The following is a 15,309-nucleotide window of genomic DNA, read 5'->3' as shown; positions in this document are numbered from 1 at the left end:
TTTTAGAATAAAAATAAAATATAACTTACAAATATATCATTTTAAAAGTAATACATTTTATTTATAAATTAATATGTTTTACTAATTAATTCAGTGCATCATGAAATCTGAAATTTGATCACAATTAGATTCTAATATTTCGCTGTGCAAGACTTTCTTTAATGAGGAAAAATTGTGCACATTTTTGAATAAAATCTGTCATCAAATATAGAGCAAATTTACTATTTGAAAAATAATACATGTTACTTGTAAATGTATATATGAATAGAGGTGTAAATAATTGCTTTGATGTTCGATTTGATTACTACAATTATTTTCTAAATAATTCAGTGCATCAGGAAATCTGATATTTGGCCACTATTTGGTTCTAATATTTTGGTGCAATTCATAAAGTGTAGAGGGTCAGTTTATATGCAGATGCATATTATGGATTATATAATGATTAACAACAAAATGATTAAGTATATTTTACAAGAAAATATCATGGAAGTTTTTCTTCTTCAAAATATGTTAAATTCTATGTGTTACTATGTGTAACTAAAATATATTTTTAAAAGTAATACATTTTATTTATAAATTAATATATTTTATTTTCATAAATTTGTACATATTTAATTTATATATAACTATTCGGTTATTTACTAAATCCTGTGCATAATCAAATCTGAAATTTGGTCATAATTTGATTCTAATATTTTAGTGTGCAAGATTTTCTAAAAATAGTTTCTACACCATTTTGTTTCAGGGTTTTTTTGTGTGTGTGTGTGTGTGTGTGTGTGTGTGTGTGCGTGTGCGTGCGCGTATGATAAAGAACCATAAGTGCATTTAGAGAAGAATGAAAAGAGATGCCAAAGCTTCAGGTGAGAAATTAAAAATATTAGCATTTATTACAGCGACATGAAGAATGTCAATGCGTACACCCTTTTTTGCGAGCTCATAGAGACCTGCAGTGTGTGGAGAGATGGGCACATAGCTTACAAAAGAACAGAGATCATTCACAAAGGATCAGCCCAAACACATGTACAGAGCCGGGGCAGAACAAAAGACAACGACTCGATAGACAATTTATAAGCAAGATTCATCTATCACCTTCTATCATATTAACAACATTCCACATCCTGCCACTAACACTGTTTAGTCACACAACCACCTGCTTTGATTCATTTGGTGAGCAGATATATAGATAGAATTCTTTACTTAGCTGTATTTGCAAAACTGGAAGTTTTATGTTGCAGTAGTAAAAACTGGAGCTTATGTTTTATTAATGGTCATTAATATCGCCACTATCATCATCATCATCATCATGTTTTTATTATTTCAATGCAATTTTCTGCAGCCAATTTTGCCACATCAGCATATTGCCTCCCTAGACAGAGTTGAATGGATTTAATTTTGGATTGGAAAATGAGCATACAAATGGATGAGTTTCTGGCCTTCTGGAATTACTTTACATATTGAAATCTCAGATTTAGTGTATAAGGTTCATTAACAATCGCAGGATAGAACAAATGAATGCATCTAAATGCATAATCACTTGTTTAAGGAAGTGTTTTTCCTCTCCCTCGGTAAAATATGCATGGAAAAAAATAAAAATAAAGAAAAGTGCAATGGTTAGTAGTGATCCTTGCATTTATCAGTATCATTTATATATTTTTTAATGTATTGTTGTGTATGCCATTTTAATTTGGGGAACTAAATATGTGACCATTTTAAACATGGCTCGAGATGTCATTTTCAGGATTTTCACCTTTTATGAAAAGTATCCAGTTATACATACTCTAATAACAGACGATGATGGATTTTCCTTACAATTTGACGAAAGGAAGAGTGGTTATGTGTGCTTAGTTAAACCCACACGGAATCTGCAGCTACAGAATTCGGACATTTTATTTATTTATTTTTCCATTTTAAATGAGTTTTGAATAAAGATATTTTAGCATATTCAAATCCTTTCAGCAAAATTCTGCAGAATGTGGAAGAAAAACCCTTACAGATTCCAAGCAAGTTTTTGCGATTAGTTACAGCGTTGTGCTGAAGCATCGAAACAATCAATGACATAAAAGAAATCAAAATGTGAAATGACGTCAGGGAATCATGATTTGAAGTATGATTATCTCTCATTTCCATCCGTTCCTGTATTTATGTCTCATATATATTTAAATAAAACAGGTAGACTTCTACTTTACAGAACAACCTCACTAGTACAAAAATATACAGTGCAGCAAATCAGTCTCATTAAAGAGGAATTTAGTTCAGCCCAATAGAGTCATGAAAACCTCTCCATTCCTATACCACATGCATCTATGCCTCTGGCGAGAGCGGCGCAGATCGAACGCGTTTCCACAAACAGCAGACTAAAACGGTAAAAACATCGAGCCTGGCTTTAACATCGAGCTCCAGCTTCTCAGTGACGCAATGATAAATACTATATACATTAAACTTCATGATATCGTTTCTAAGGGGAGGACGAGAAAAAGAGAGAGAACTGCACAGTTAATAAGGCATCTAAAGTCAAGCAGCTAAGGGCGCCACTTGAGTGGAAAAACTGCAGTCACTGTCACCTGTCAGTCAAAGATGAAGCTTAGGATCCATGCTACATTCCAGAGATGAGTTATTATCGCACATCGGCAAACGACGGTGATAACGGCCACTTCCTCCTCTTCATACTAAATAAAAGTACATCATTACAAACATTCTAGTTTTTCGTGTTTTTCGTCTTCTTTTTTTCAAATCAACACTGTACATTTTATACACTATAGTACAATAGTCGTCACGCACTACGAGTGTAAACATAAAGACGATGCGAACTTCGTAATGACGAAAATGACCTTTCGAAGTCGTCTTTGCTTGATCTGACGTGCACAAACTTTGCAGTGGTACAACACGTTGGCTTATCTGTGCAGCGAATGGACAGAAATGACATTTCTATTTTCTGGAAGTGTGTTTGAGAAGTCAAACGGATTCTTATTCAAGTGCTTGCAACACGGCGATGAGTGAAGAGCAATTATTTCTCAGCTTGTCTCGTCGTCCTGTGCAAGGCACGGCCTTCGTCTTCGTCGTCGCAGATGTTTCCGGCCATCTTTGCTGGTGGAACGCAAACCTCTGTCGCCTTTTCGTCTGAATTCTGGGACTTGAATCCATCTGTGCTCAAACGCTCAATTATGACAAAATAAATATACTAGAAACATCTTCTGATATTTTACTGTGGCTTATAAGTGATGTAGAAGGACAGACTGATATCCCAAACACGGATGTGAGAAAAACAAAACAACAACAGTCCGACCTCTGATATGCGAAACGTCAAATATTAAATGCAAATGTTGAAACTGTAAAACACAAGCTGTGAATTCTCCCTAATGTGTTTTTGTTCCTTTTTTGTTTAATAACCATACTTCATATCTGATTTGCCGTGGCCTTGTCAAGCGATTGTAGATCGGTCTCGGTGTGTTCCTCTGGCTGTAGGAAGCTCGGACGTGCATGGATGGAAGCCAGAGTGCTGACAAAAGGGTCGTTTGCGGAAACATCCAGGGTGAGAAGTGTACGGTGAAGCTGCTGATAGGGACTGTGGTGGGAGCAGTTGGTAACTCTCTCAGTCTGTACGCTCTTGAAGGCTTGTTATACTTGCACGTGTGTCCCCTGTGCGTGCAAACTCTGGACGGCCGAGAGAATCTTCTTTTGGTGCCCGACCAGAGTCACGCCCATCTTGTTTAACTCACTGAGGAAGGAGGGAAAGAAAAAAAAAAAAGGTTCAGGAAATAATTTAATTTTGGATTCAGTTTATTAGTAGTTTGGTTATAGAAACGATGATTAAACAACAATATATTTAAGAGTAGTATGATTTCTCTGATATATCATGTTTCTAAGTAATTGTTTTGATGTTTAATTTACTGCAATGTGGAGCATGATTTTTGAACAAAAGAGATTTCTTTGTGGGTGGAGCTACCCGACACTACATTACAAAAATACAAACCAAGCGACAGTTTCCCATTAACAGTTGCTGGTTGGGACAAAAATATGAATTCTGAATCACAGAGAAATCCTAAAAAATCATGATCATGTCTATATTGGTTAGAGCACTATGTTAAAGCAAACCAAGAGACTTGTATTATATTATAGCAGTATTATTTTATAGTTTATATATATATATATATATATGTGTGGTTGTATATATAATTTGATTAAATTTTAATTATTAATTATTATTATTTTCTGTTTTTTATTTTTATTAGTTTTTATTGTTTTTAAATATCTATACAGTTTTATTTACATTTTTATTTCAGTTTTAGTTTGAATTAGTTTAGAATATCAAGATAAACTAAACGAAAATGAGAAATGTCAACTAGCTGAAATAAAATAAGTTTACGTTTTTTGATATTTTATTTCAGTTAACATTTATTTTATTTCAGTTAATGATTTTTTTTTAATGGTTTTAGTTTTAGCTTACTACAATAACCCTGCACTACAGTTCAGAAGTGATTTTATTTAATATTAAAAAAATATTACATTTTTTATTATTATTTTAATTATTTTAATAAATGCAATTTATTCCTGACATGGCAAAGTACCAGTCTTTAAAAATAAAAGTATTACCGTATTGTCCCGAATATAAGACGATGTTTTTTTCTTGGAAATACATCTGAAAAAATGCGGTCGTCTTATATTCGGGCCAATACGGTAAATTATTTTAAAAATAAAATAAAATAATAAAATACAATAAAAATAGGGTCTTCCTACTTGCCAAAATGTTTGTTTATACACTACTTTTGGGTTCACAAGTATACAGTAAGTGTATTTATATTGGTATACAAACTTACCACATGCTGATGTACAGTATGGAATCTAGAGAAACATAGCCTGCGCTGGCAAAGTTGTCTTTGTACTGTCCCATATTGATAGCGTCCAGCCATTCATCCACCGTACTCACGCTGAATTCTGGGGTGGTGGGGTCTTCCCTGAAAAGGAAATTAAATTTGTATCAATTGCGGTTTGGTTGCGAAAACATTGAGAACTGAGCTGGAAAACTGGTCTTGCATTATATATCATCTATGGAGATGCAGGATATAGTATTAGGGCTTCAGCTTCAGGCCTACAGTTAAGAATATCTAATCAAACTGTCACTTGTTTCTCATTTCATGATAGTTTAATGATAGCCTTTTTTCCGAACCAACAAAGCAAGCTGATCCAAGAACTTTCTACTAGGGAATACAGCAGTTTCTTCCGAGAGCCGATATCTTAAGCAATTTCATGAGGAGAGGATAAAAGTTCAGGAGTTGCAGTTGAGGTTAAAACCTATTGTGTTGCCTTTCCGTTCTTCATGACAGACGGGTTAGGTTCACACTGCTGAGTGACAGCAGCGTTTGAATGAAAACCGGGGGTCAATTCAATCTCAGACCTGGGATGTATTTAACGCCCTCGTTCTTCTTTGTCCTCTTTGGACACAGAGGGATTAAATGACTGGCAGGTTGGGCTGTAATCAGAGAGACTGTGATGGGCTTGAGGAAGCGTATATCTCATGAAGGGCTCTGAGTCACTGGCTTTACGGCTGTAATGTGAACTCTGCCTCTCCTTCTCCAGCGCTCCTGATAAACCGCAGGTGGAGGGAGAGTCTGCGCTCTGTCTCGTGTCAGGTTTTACAATGGGGGTTCAGGCTATCTATACGACTATGTCTTTTTACAAAGCTGCGAGATGGATGTCTGCTGGAAAAGGATCAGCGACACTAGGTTTGGTTATATTAGACAATATGGAGTTTATCTGCTTGTTGTTTCACATAAAACGAAAGATTTGAGAGTTCATGGGGCAGACACCGAAAAGCTGGATTGGATTTTCTCTGGATTTATTTGAGCTGTTAGGGATTTGCTTTTGTGGCTTTTAAATGTTTTATCTGTACATCGCTTTAAAAGAGACAATCCTTTGGTTTAAACTGGTGTTGTCCTTCGTGTTTCATGTTTCCACCACATTATCAGGTTTTTCACAATTGAAATAGTTAACCCTGAGTTAACATAATCTTGGGTTAGCTTGATCCATGTTTACACTGATCGTACTATTTGTACACACTGTACATGAGGAAAACCTTGGGGTAGTTTTCTAATTTGCAAGTCTTGCAAAGAGGATGTGACATGTTTGAATATCTTTTCAGCAATTTAACATGTTTGCCATCACTATTCATCATAACCTCCCTCAGACACTTGAATTCATTTAAATAATAATGCATTTTCATCCCATTGGTACTTTTCAGAATATATCTAACAACATATAGTAAAGTTTATGTTTAAAACAAGAATAAATTGCCAATGGGGTAAGAAAAAGGAATAATTTGAGACATTCCCTGAAAATGAGCCTTCCCTAGTAAATGTGTATCAAGTTATCTTTCATTTATCTTGTTTTAAGGATGTTAAGATACACTACCTTTCAAAAGTTTGGGGTCTGTAAGTCTTTTTTTTTTTTTTTTTCACCAAAGGCTACATTTATTTGATCCAAAATGCAGTAAAAACAGTAATATTGTAAAACATTATTACAATTTAACTTTTCTATTTTAACATATTTTAAAATGTTATTTATTCCTGTGATGGCAAAACTGAATTTTCAGCAGCCATTACTCCAGTCTTCAGTCACATGATCCTTCAAAAATCATTCTAAAATGCAAATTTCCTGCTCTAGAAACGTATTAATGTTGAAAAGAGTACTGCTTAATATTAAAAACAAACAAACAACAACAACAACAACAAAAAAACACGATACCTTTTTTTCAGAATAGAAACTTCAAAAGAACAGCATTTGTCTAAAATAGAAATCTTTTGCAACATTATAAATGTTTTATTGTCACTTTTGATCAATTTAATGCATCCTTGCAGAACAAAAGTATAAATTTTTTGCCAATAAATAAATAAATTGTACTGACCACAAATTTTGGAATGGTAATGTATATGAACTTATCTTTAATTTATCTGGTTTCAAGGATGTTCAGATATTTTTTTTTACAGGAAAACAGGATTTAACATGATTTATTCCGACTCTCAAAGCCATGGGACCCATTGACTGCCATTATAAGACTGACAGACTGCAACGGTTTGAGTTAAAAATCTTCGTTTGTGTTCTACTGAAGAAACAAAGTCACCTACATCTTGGATGTCACGGGGGTAAGCAGATAAACATCAAATTTTATTTTTTGGGTGAACTATCCCATTAATGCAGGGTTAAAAACAGAGTAAAAATCATGTGTATGCACAAACACCAGCTGAATTTTAATGAAGTGAGGGTTCATATGAGTTTCTCACCAGGCTGAGCTGTTGGCGAGCTCTTTCAGACTGTTGGGGTTGCGGATCAGTTTGTCAAGAGTGTTGACGATCTGCCCGAATTTGGGCCGTTCACTTCTGCTCTTCTCCCAGCAGTCCAGCATCAGCTGGTGGAGGACAACAGGACAGTCCATCGGAGCGGGCAGCCTGTACCCCTCATCTATAGCTTTAATCACCTGGAAGACAAAGACATGCATTAAAAATACTGTACAATACAATGTGCATGTGCAAATGTATATTTAAGGACAATTTCTATTTGATTTCCCCATAAAGTTACTTTAGTAGCTGTAACCTTATTAAGGTTACTTTTTTTTCAATGTCGTTGCTAATTTTGTTATTGCAACTACAAAAAAAAAAATGCATTAATATAGGATATTCAAACAGTTTTCTGAACCTTTCTGTCCTCTTGTTAGACTTTTTATCCTCTGAAGACAGTATTAACAGTTAACATCAAGCCCCTGGAATTCTATTATGGTGAAAACTATGGTTACCATGGTATATTCATGCAAGTAACATCACTTTTACATTTCCATAACATACCAGACTATAACTCAACTAAATGGTTTAAACATCTTCTATATGACTATAATTCATTGCTATGGTTAAAACAGCTCCTGTTCTCTGCCACTTCCTGTTCTTAAATCAAAGGAACTATTTATTTTAGACAGGAAACATTCTAACATTCATTTCTTTGTTTCAAATTGAGCACTGAAGATCTAAATCATTATCTGTGGTGCCCTGAAGGTCTTGAAGATTCCTTTGACATTTCCTCTGATGGTAATAAAGGGAGAAGTCAGAGAGCGTTAGCATAATACAGCAGTGAGGGATGAAGTGTGTTTAACTGGCTTGTATTAAAGGCAGGAGCAGCTGGACAGTTCTCGTTTATGAGGCTCCTAAAAACCATTGTCATTCGAGCGGTTGCTATACAGACATCACCGCAGGAAGATGTCTGTTACTCTCTGAACGTTTGCAAGGACACACTGCTCGGAACCCCCCGAGAGGCTTCAGTGGAAATGATATTAGCGGAGATATTAGATATTAGTGGAGCAGATTTCAATTTAAACAATACACACGAGAACACGTGTGTTTCCAGTTTCTCAAGGACACTTACGTCTTGATTAGACATCTCCCAATAAGGCCGCTCTCCATATGAGATCACCTCCCACATGACGATGCCGTAACTCCAAATGTCGCTTGCTGAAAAAAAACGGGAGGGTTTTTTCACTTCAAGTACTTTGGTGTCCTAGGGGCTGTTTTTTTTGTTTGTTTGTTTAAACTAACCGATTTCATTTGTTTTGTTACATCATGTAAAGGACACTAAAAATATTTAGTAGATTTTATTGTTTTACCCTTGTCCCAAACCCAGATCTTCAATCTTAAAATATGAAATCCATCCAAAAAAAAAAGGATTATTACCAGTTAAAACTATGATCTTCTAAACAAATAAAATGAAACTGTTTTATTATGTATTGTGTGGGGGGGGGAAATAGCATTTTCAATAGTCATCCCACATATTTGTGGCATCATTTCTAACAAGTTTTCTCAAAAATTAGTGTACTTGATAACCAAAGAGATAATACAGTCAGTTAAGAGCTTGAGATGAAATATGAAACGCATGACATAATGAAAACAAAGAAAATGTTTAATTGTGCATCATTTTCATTCAAGCTGTAACAAATTATGCAGAAAGTGTGAAAATAAACACACATCATTTAAAAGTTTGGGGTCAGTAAGATACTTTTTTTTTTTTTTGGAAGAAATTAATATTTTAATTCAGCAAGGATACATGAAATTGATCAACATTTATTCTATGTCGAAAACATTTTAATAAACTTATCAACCTCAAACTTTTGAATGGTTGTCTATGGTTTAATTGTATGGAAATGTTAAAATTCCCATCATTGTCATTTCCGTCAGAAAATACTATTAAGCACAAATATATATTCTGGTGTAATTTCCATTTCCATGTAATTTCCACTGTTGGACATTGTTAGTAGACTAATAAAATTGATGGGAGTGTGAAAAGTGTGTTTCAATAGAGTTTATCTTCTAAAATTTAAAGAAACACCCATAAATAAACAGCAGAATAGAGACAATATTTGTCTTTTCCTATTCCAGCACTATGGCAGGGTCTGTATTTTCCTAAATGTCTTTTTAAATAGCTGCAGTGGTTTGTAGTTAATCTCTATAGTCAAAGTCAAACAAAAGACAAACCGGCTGTACTCTGTATAGACATACGTGACGAGAGTGCCAAAGAATAGCAGTGGGGCCCATGGGGTAAAATCATTTAAAGAGAATTTCAAAAAGCAATCTTTACAATTTTTTAATTATATAAAGTCACGGCACATAAACGGCTGCCTCGCGTGGCCTGGAGGGTTTTGTCTCTTCATGATTTCAACACTTGAAGCAACAGGGCACGGGGTGCTGAATGTCAGAGCCAATTATATTTTAAGAGTTCCTCTCTGTGCAAAAACACATATTTTGCCTCAAATGCGCACACACGGACATCAAAAAGCAATCTGCGGGGGTCTGTTCGGGGTTGTATGAGCACTTTTCTCCCCTGTTTGCATGTGACAACAGATTCTCTTGCTGAGTTTATGCTTTGTCCACCAGAGTGGACACCGACGGCTACACACACACATATGCCTCTTTCTTGCCCTTGGCCTTCATACGCATCCACAGGGTGCTCACCAATTACCGAGCTGAGAAGGAGAGAGAGGAATGAGTGTAGGGGGTTTGGAGGCGGTTGTCCTGTCAGAAACGGATGTAATTAATACATGCTGGGTTGACAGAGAAACTGACCCCTGAGAAAGCCAACTCGCTTCTCAAACATCCCTCCTCTGTCTCTTTCTTTCGGTGTCTTGGTGAAATTCTTTCACACAATCAAACACTTTCAAAAGACATGAGAGACATTTTCAAGGAGATCAGAGACATTTCAATCATTATTTCTCAACTGAGGGCTCATGGAATGAGTCAGATTTACCGTATTAAGCAAAGACAATGATGAAAGCTAGCTAAAAACCATTAAATAACAACTAAAGTGGGACTCAGATTTATACTGCAAACAAGATGTTACAAAAAAATAAAAAACAGCATTAATTTTTTATCCGTTTAGTTCTTCCTTCATTCCCTGTTTCTGTAAAATTGATGATGACTCACTCTAGGATCTAATAAAACCTTGAGGGGGGAAATGTGCTTTACCCGTGTGGTGTATGCAGCTTCAGGGTCGTCCTCTAGCACTCTGGACAGGCCAAAGTCGGACACTTTGCACACCAGGTTGCTGTTCACCAGTATGTTACGTGCCGCCAGGTCACGGTGGACATAGCTCATGTCAGACAGATATTTCATTCCCGAAGCGATTCCACGCATCATGCCCACCAGCTGAATGACGGTGAACTGCCCATCGTGTTTCTGCAAGAGAAAGAGAAGGCATCTGTTATTATTTGTAGATTGTACAGGTGGTGTACACTGTTAAAAACAAAGGTTTGAATAACTTAAAAATGTTATCCTGTGGCAGCAGGATGCAAAACTGGTTCTAACTGGAACCATTATTTTGTTTTTATTGGCTAATTTAATATGCAGGGGCAACTTATGTAATATATAATATCAGATATCATGAACTAGCAACATAGAACATTTTAAGGTGTCCTTGTTACAGTGCAGTTATAAATGTAAGTACTGAGTAATATGAATTAACTACATGTACTTACTATATGGTTAGGATAAGGATCAGGGTTTGGCTTAGGGTTACTTGCAAGTAATTATGCATAGTTTATTGTTATTATAATAGTAAGTACATGTAAGGTGTAACAAGGACACCTTTAAAATGAAAGTGTTGCCAACATAAATTGCGTTTGTGTGTGTGTATATAAGCTAAATATATACATTCAGTAATAATAAAAAAAATAAATAAATAAATGTTTTAATATAGTCAATTTGCTATATATTAATATATGATACTTTTATTTCTGTTGAAATTTTTACATTGCATTATTCAGAAAATTATTTCTATTAAATTATTATATGTATATACTGTATATCATTAGTATTATATATATATATATATATATATATATTGTTGGTAGGTGACACTTATAGGTAATAGGTAATATTTGAAGGCTTTTTTCTGTTAACATTTTTACATTACATTATTCAGACTTCATGCGTTTTTTCAAACTTTTCACAGTTCTAATGGTTTTGCCCTGAGTTCTGATTCGTTATGCAAAAGACTCTGACCTCTGGTTTTACAGCTCTTTCTGCCATAATTGCTATAATGTTTCAGGTCTTTATTAATGTAAAACCATCTGGATTTGGTGCTTCTGTTAACTAAACAAAAGAGCCTGGACATCCATTTTGCCTCAAAAGCAATCTTCGCAATGAGCAATTAGCCCAACGTCTTAATCTGCATATGTGGGCAGTACACTAATCTTGTTAAAACCCCACTTTTGTCCCTCCGAGCAATATCAATCTGAAACATGCGCTCGTATAGTATTTCATGTATCATAATGTGGGTAAGTTAATTACGCTGTGTTTTGTGAAATGTGGCTGCTGATTGATCGTCTGGTCTGATCAACTGGTTGCTATCAATCTAGTGTCAGAAGCCACACTACTTACAGGAAGAGCAGAGAGACACAGAAATAGAGACAGAGAAAAATCATTTGTTTTTGTACTAGTAAGTGATGCTTAACTGATCTGTCCTCTAATTAAACACATGTAGCTGGGTGGCCGAACTATGAGCTATTAGCCATAAAACTGACCCCATAATTATATTAGCTTTTTATGTGGGCTAAGGGTGTATTTATGGGATTCATTATGTACGCTGCAGAAAGATCGAAAGTCTCAGACAGGCCCTTTTTTAGGGGTGGGGGGTGTTAGATTTCATTTTCATTTTCTCAAAGTGTAGGCAATTAAAAAGAGTCCTGACTTAAAGGAAAACGTATCTGTGCTGCGTGTAATAAAACTTCGTGGCCCGATCCGCTGGGTGACAAAGGCGGTAATAAATTAGCGAGGATTGCGGGAGACGTTATGGCAGCTTGGTGGAGCGAGCGCACCCTTATTATAAATCTACCGAATTCATTTACTCACTTCCTGTCTCTATATGAGACACATTTGCAACACGCTCACTCGAATACACGCTTAAGTGTTATTTCTGATTACTAAAACAAAGGCGAAAAAGGAATATTTAATGTAGCAAAAACTTCCAGTATTGCAAATGTGCAAAAGTCAGACTATTATAACCTTGGCACTTTTGCTGTACAACAGACAGGATGCGAAAACCCTAATGGACAGTGAGCAAGTGAATCGCACAGCTTCCACCAGGCATCCATTCCATGCTTAATTTCCCTCCAGTAATAGACTTTCAGAGAGGTATCTGTGGCTTATACCCTTGAGCGATGGTCGTTTATTGGCTGTAGGTAATTAAATGTAAGGCAGCATCTTAAATGGCATGCGAACATCGGTGTGGACTTGTGCCATGGGCGTTTTGCCTTCCTCACCTTCAGGAAAGTATCCAACGATCCATTCTCCATGTACTCTGTAATAATCATCACGGGTTTGCCTGTAGACACAAAGAGAGAGAAAAAAAGACAGAAACACAATATTTACCATCAGCCTAGATGGAAGGAAAAAAGCATAAAATGCCGTAACAGATTGATGATTCTACACAAATCCACAAAGAAATAAATCATGGTAATGGTGTCATTAATCCTTTATAGCTGAGATGCTGAAACACAGGAATGAAGGAGAGAAAAGAGAAGGCTAAACCCTGGCCACACTCTCAGCCTCTCTCCCAGGCAGCCCCATTATTCAGCATGACAGACCTTCATCAGAGCCTTCCACCATCAAAGACAGCAGTTAATTAACCCCGGCTAATCCACTGAGAACCAATTAGAGAGCTTTGTTGCCATGATGGGCGGTCAGGACAGTCTGTGAGAGTCGATGGGAGGCCATAGCACCTGTTGTGATGGATGGCAGGTAGCGAAAGGAAGATCTCCTGTAATCTCAACACTTTAACGTCTAACAGTGTACTTAGTTTGTCTTACAAATGATTCTAGAACCCAAACTGAGAAAACAAAGTATTAGTCACCTGAACACAACACGTCTGCCCTCTCAATACAACCATGATCAAATCAGACAAGTATCAGTCTACTGGTTAGCCTGACAAACACACATGTAAACATTAGCATCATAGTTTTCATCATGTGTAAGGTCATTAACTTCCAACAGTTAAGAGAAAGGGTTCAAAATGTTGATCAGAAAATTATGTTGACTTCTAAGATGTCTCATTTTAGCCAAATGCTAATATAGCATTGCACATATCCTTTGCAAAATATGCAATGCCAGTTAGCCAACTAGTCAAAGAAAAATTAAAAAAGTGGCTGTGGACATACATTTCATTAGTTCTCTCAATATTTCACTCAATATTTTTGTTTGATATCTGTTGTTGGTGCTTTTTATTTCAATTAGATTAACATGTTAGCTTAGCAATGTGCTAATGCCAAACAGTAGCTATAGAGTGCAACATTCAGGTTCTGAAAGTAAAAATCCCTTTCATTTTCTCGATTGGTGGACTGTTTTTACCAATAACTTTGAAAACAGACCTACTGCGAGCTACAAGGTTGTTAGTTGATAGTTTATGCTTTTGTTGAAGCCGGCAGTCCACATTATTTCAACTTATTTTTTAAATAATTGTGTTCAACAACAAAATTCCTGGTGAAAAACTACATTACCCATGATTCTGCATGATTCTCCCTACACTCTCAAACTACTTGTACATTTGTACATATATGCATATTTTTCAATAATCCTAAAATATGTTATTTATATGCAATCAACATATTTAAAACAACAGTTTTGTATTAATCTATCATTTTTCATTTGATTATGCCATTTGCAATGCTTCATTGGATTGTAGTTCTTTTCGTCGACTTGTACCTTTGTATTTTTGTCTGATTTTCAAAGATGTTTTGCTTTAAATCAAAGTTTCTAATATTGTGATTCACCTTGTAGTTGGTTGGTTTGGTTTATATCAAAGGGAAAAAAACAAAGAATGGGAAAAATGTAACTAACCATTCATGTATTTGTGAGTCGGACAAGCATACAGTATTTACATACAGACTAACATATTCATTGTTTATATTAGCAACTGTAAGTGTCTTCTGTTCAATTCCATTAAGCCAGTGGTTCTCAACCCGCGGCCCGTCACGAATTAAAATGCGGCCCACCATGCTGAACACAATAAAAAAAATAACTTTCAGTTTTACAATTCATTTTAGTTTTTACATTAATAAAAAAATTTACTAAAAGCTATTTTGAACATAAGAAGGCATCCTGCATGAACGCCCACACTTACAAGGTAGCTCCTTCTGCAGATATTAGGCAAAAATGCAGCACATTGGGTTTTGAAAGAGAATTTTAGTTTTACAAACACACTCACACTAATAAGCACAAGTTATACTACTGCTGCCACCAATCTACCACAGGGCATCATCTGCAAGCCGATATCTGAAATATAGCGACAGAGTGAAATAAACAGAAAAATGTTCCAGTGGCTTGTTGAGTCTCGGTTAACAAGCTCTGTCATATCCCTCTCAATCCTCTGACCTGAATACATCACTCACAGGTCACCAAGAGTTCAACAATTTAGCGACCCTTGCTTCATTTGACAGAACGTCTAAGTGCAGATTTGACGGAACTAATCCAAACGTGACCGCTGGGGTAAAATGACCGTGTCAAATGTGCCTGTTGATTAGTTGGGGCGTATGATTCCGGTGGTGTACGCCATATTTGCCCTTGTTAAAGGGGCATATCAGCGCTGTGTATGAACCTACGCCAAGCATAAGTAGGTCTCCAGAGCGGAGGCTTATAGGTTCATGTACAGACACTGAATGCTAAGCGGGCTTACAGTGAGCCAGATAGCAGGAAACAGGCCATCATGTTATCACCCAGAGAGATGTAGTGTTCATTCGCTTTTAAGCCACTAAATTGCTCTTTACAAATATTAGTCTATGGAGGACCT

The 15,309-nt window shown here is 35.9% G+C and overlaps 1 pseudogene; it reads right to left on the bottom strand.

The window, feature by feature from the left end:
• Window positions 1–861: 861 nt before the first annotated feature.
• Window positions 862–15,309, bottom strand: part of LOC107727335 (ephrin type-A receptor 3-like) — a 128,895-nt pseudogene continuing 114,447 nt past the window's right edge.

This window comes from Sinocyclocheilus rhinocerous, unplaced genomic scaffold (genome assembly GCF_001515625.1).
Source record: "Sinocyclocheilus rhinocerous isolate Xijiao unplaced genomic scaffold, SAMN03320098_v1.1 scaffold427, whole genome shotgun sequence".
Lineage (NCBI taxonomy): Eukaryota > Metazoa > Chordata > Actinopteri > Cypriniformes > Cyprinidae > Sinocyclocheilus > Sinocyclocheilus rhinocerous.
The sequence above is the reverse complement of the archived record's forward strand: the minus strand, read 5'-3'. Positions and strand labels throughout refer to the sequence as shown.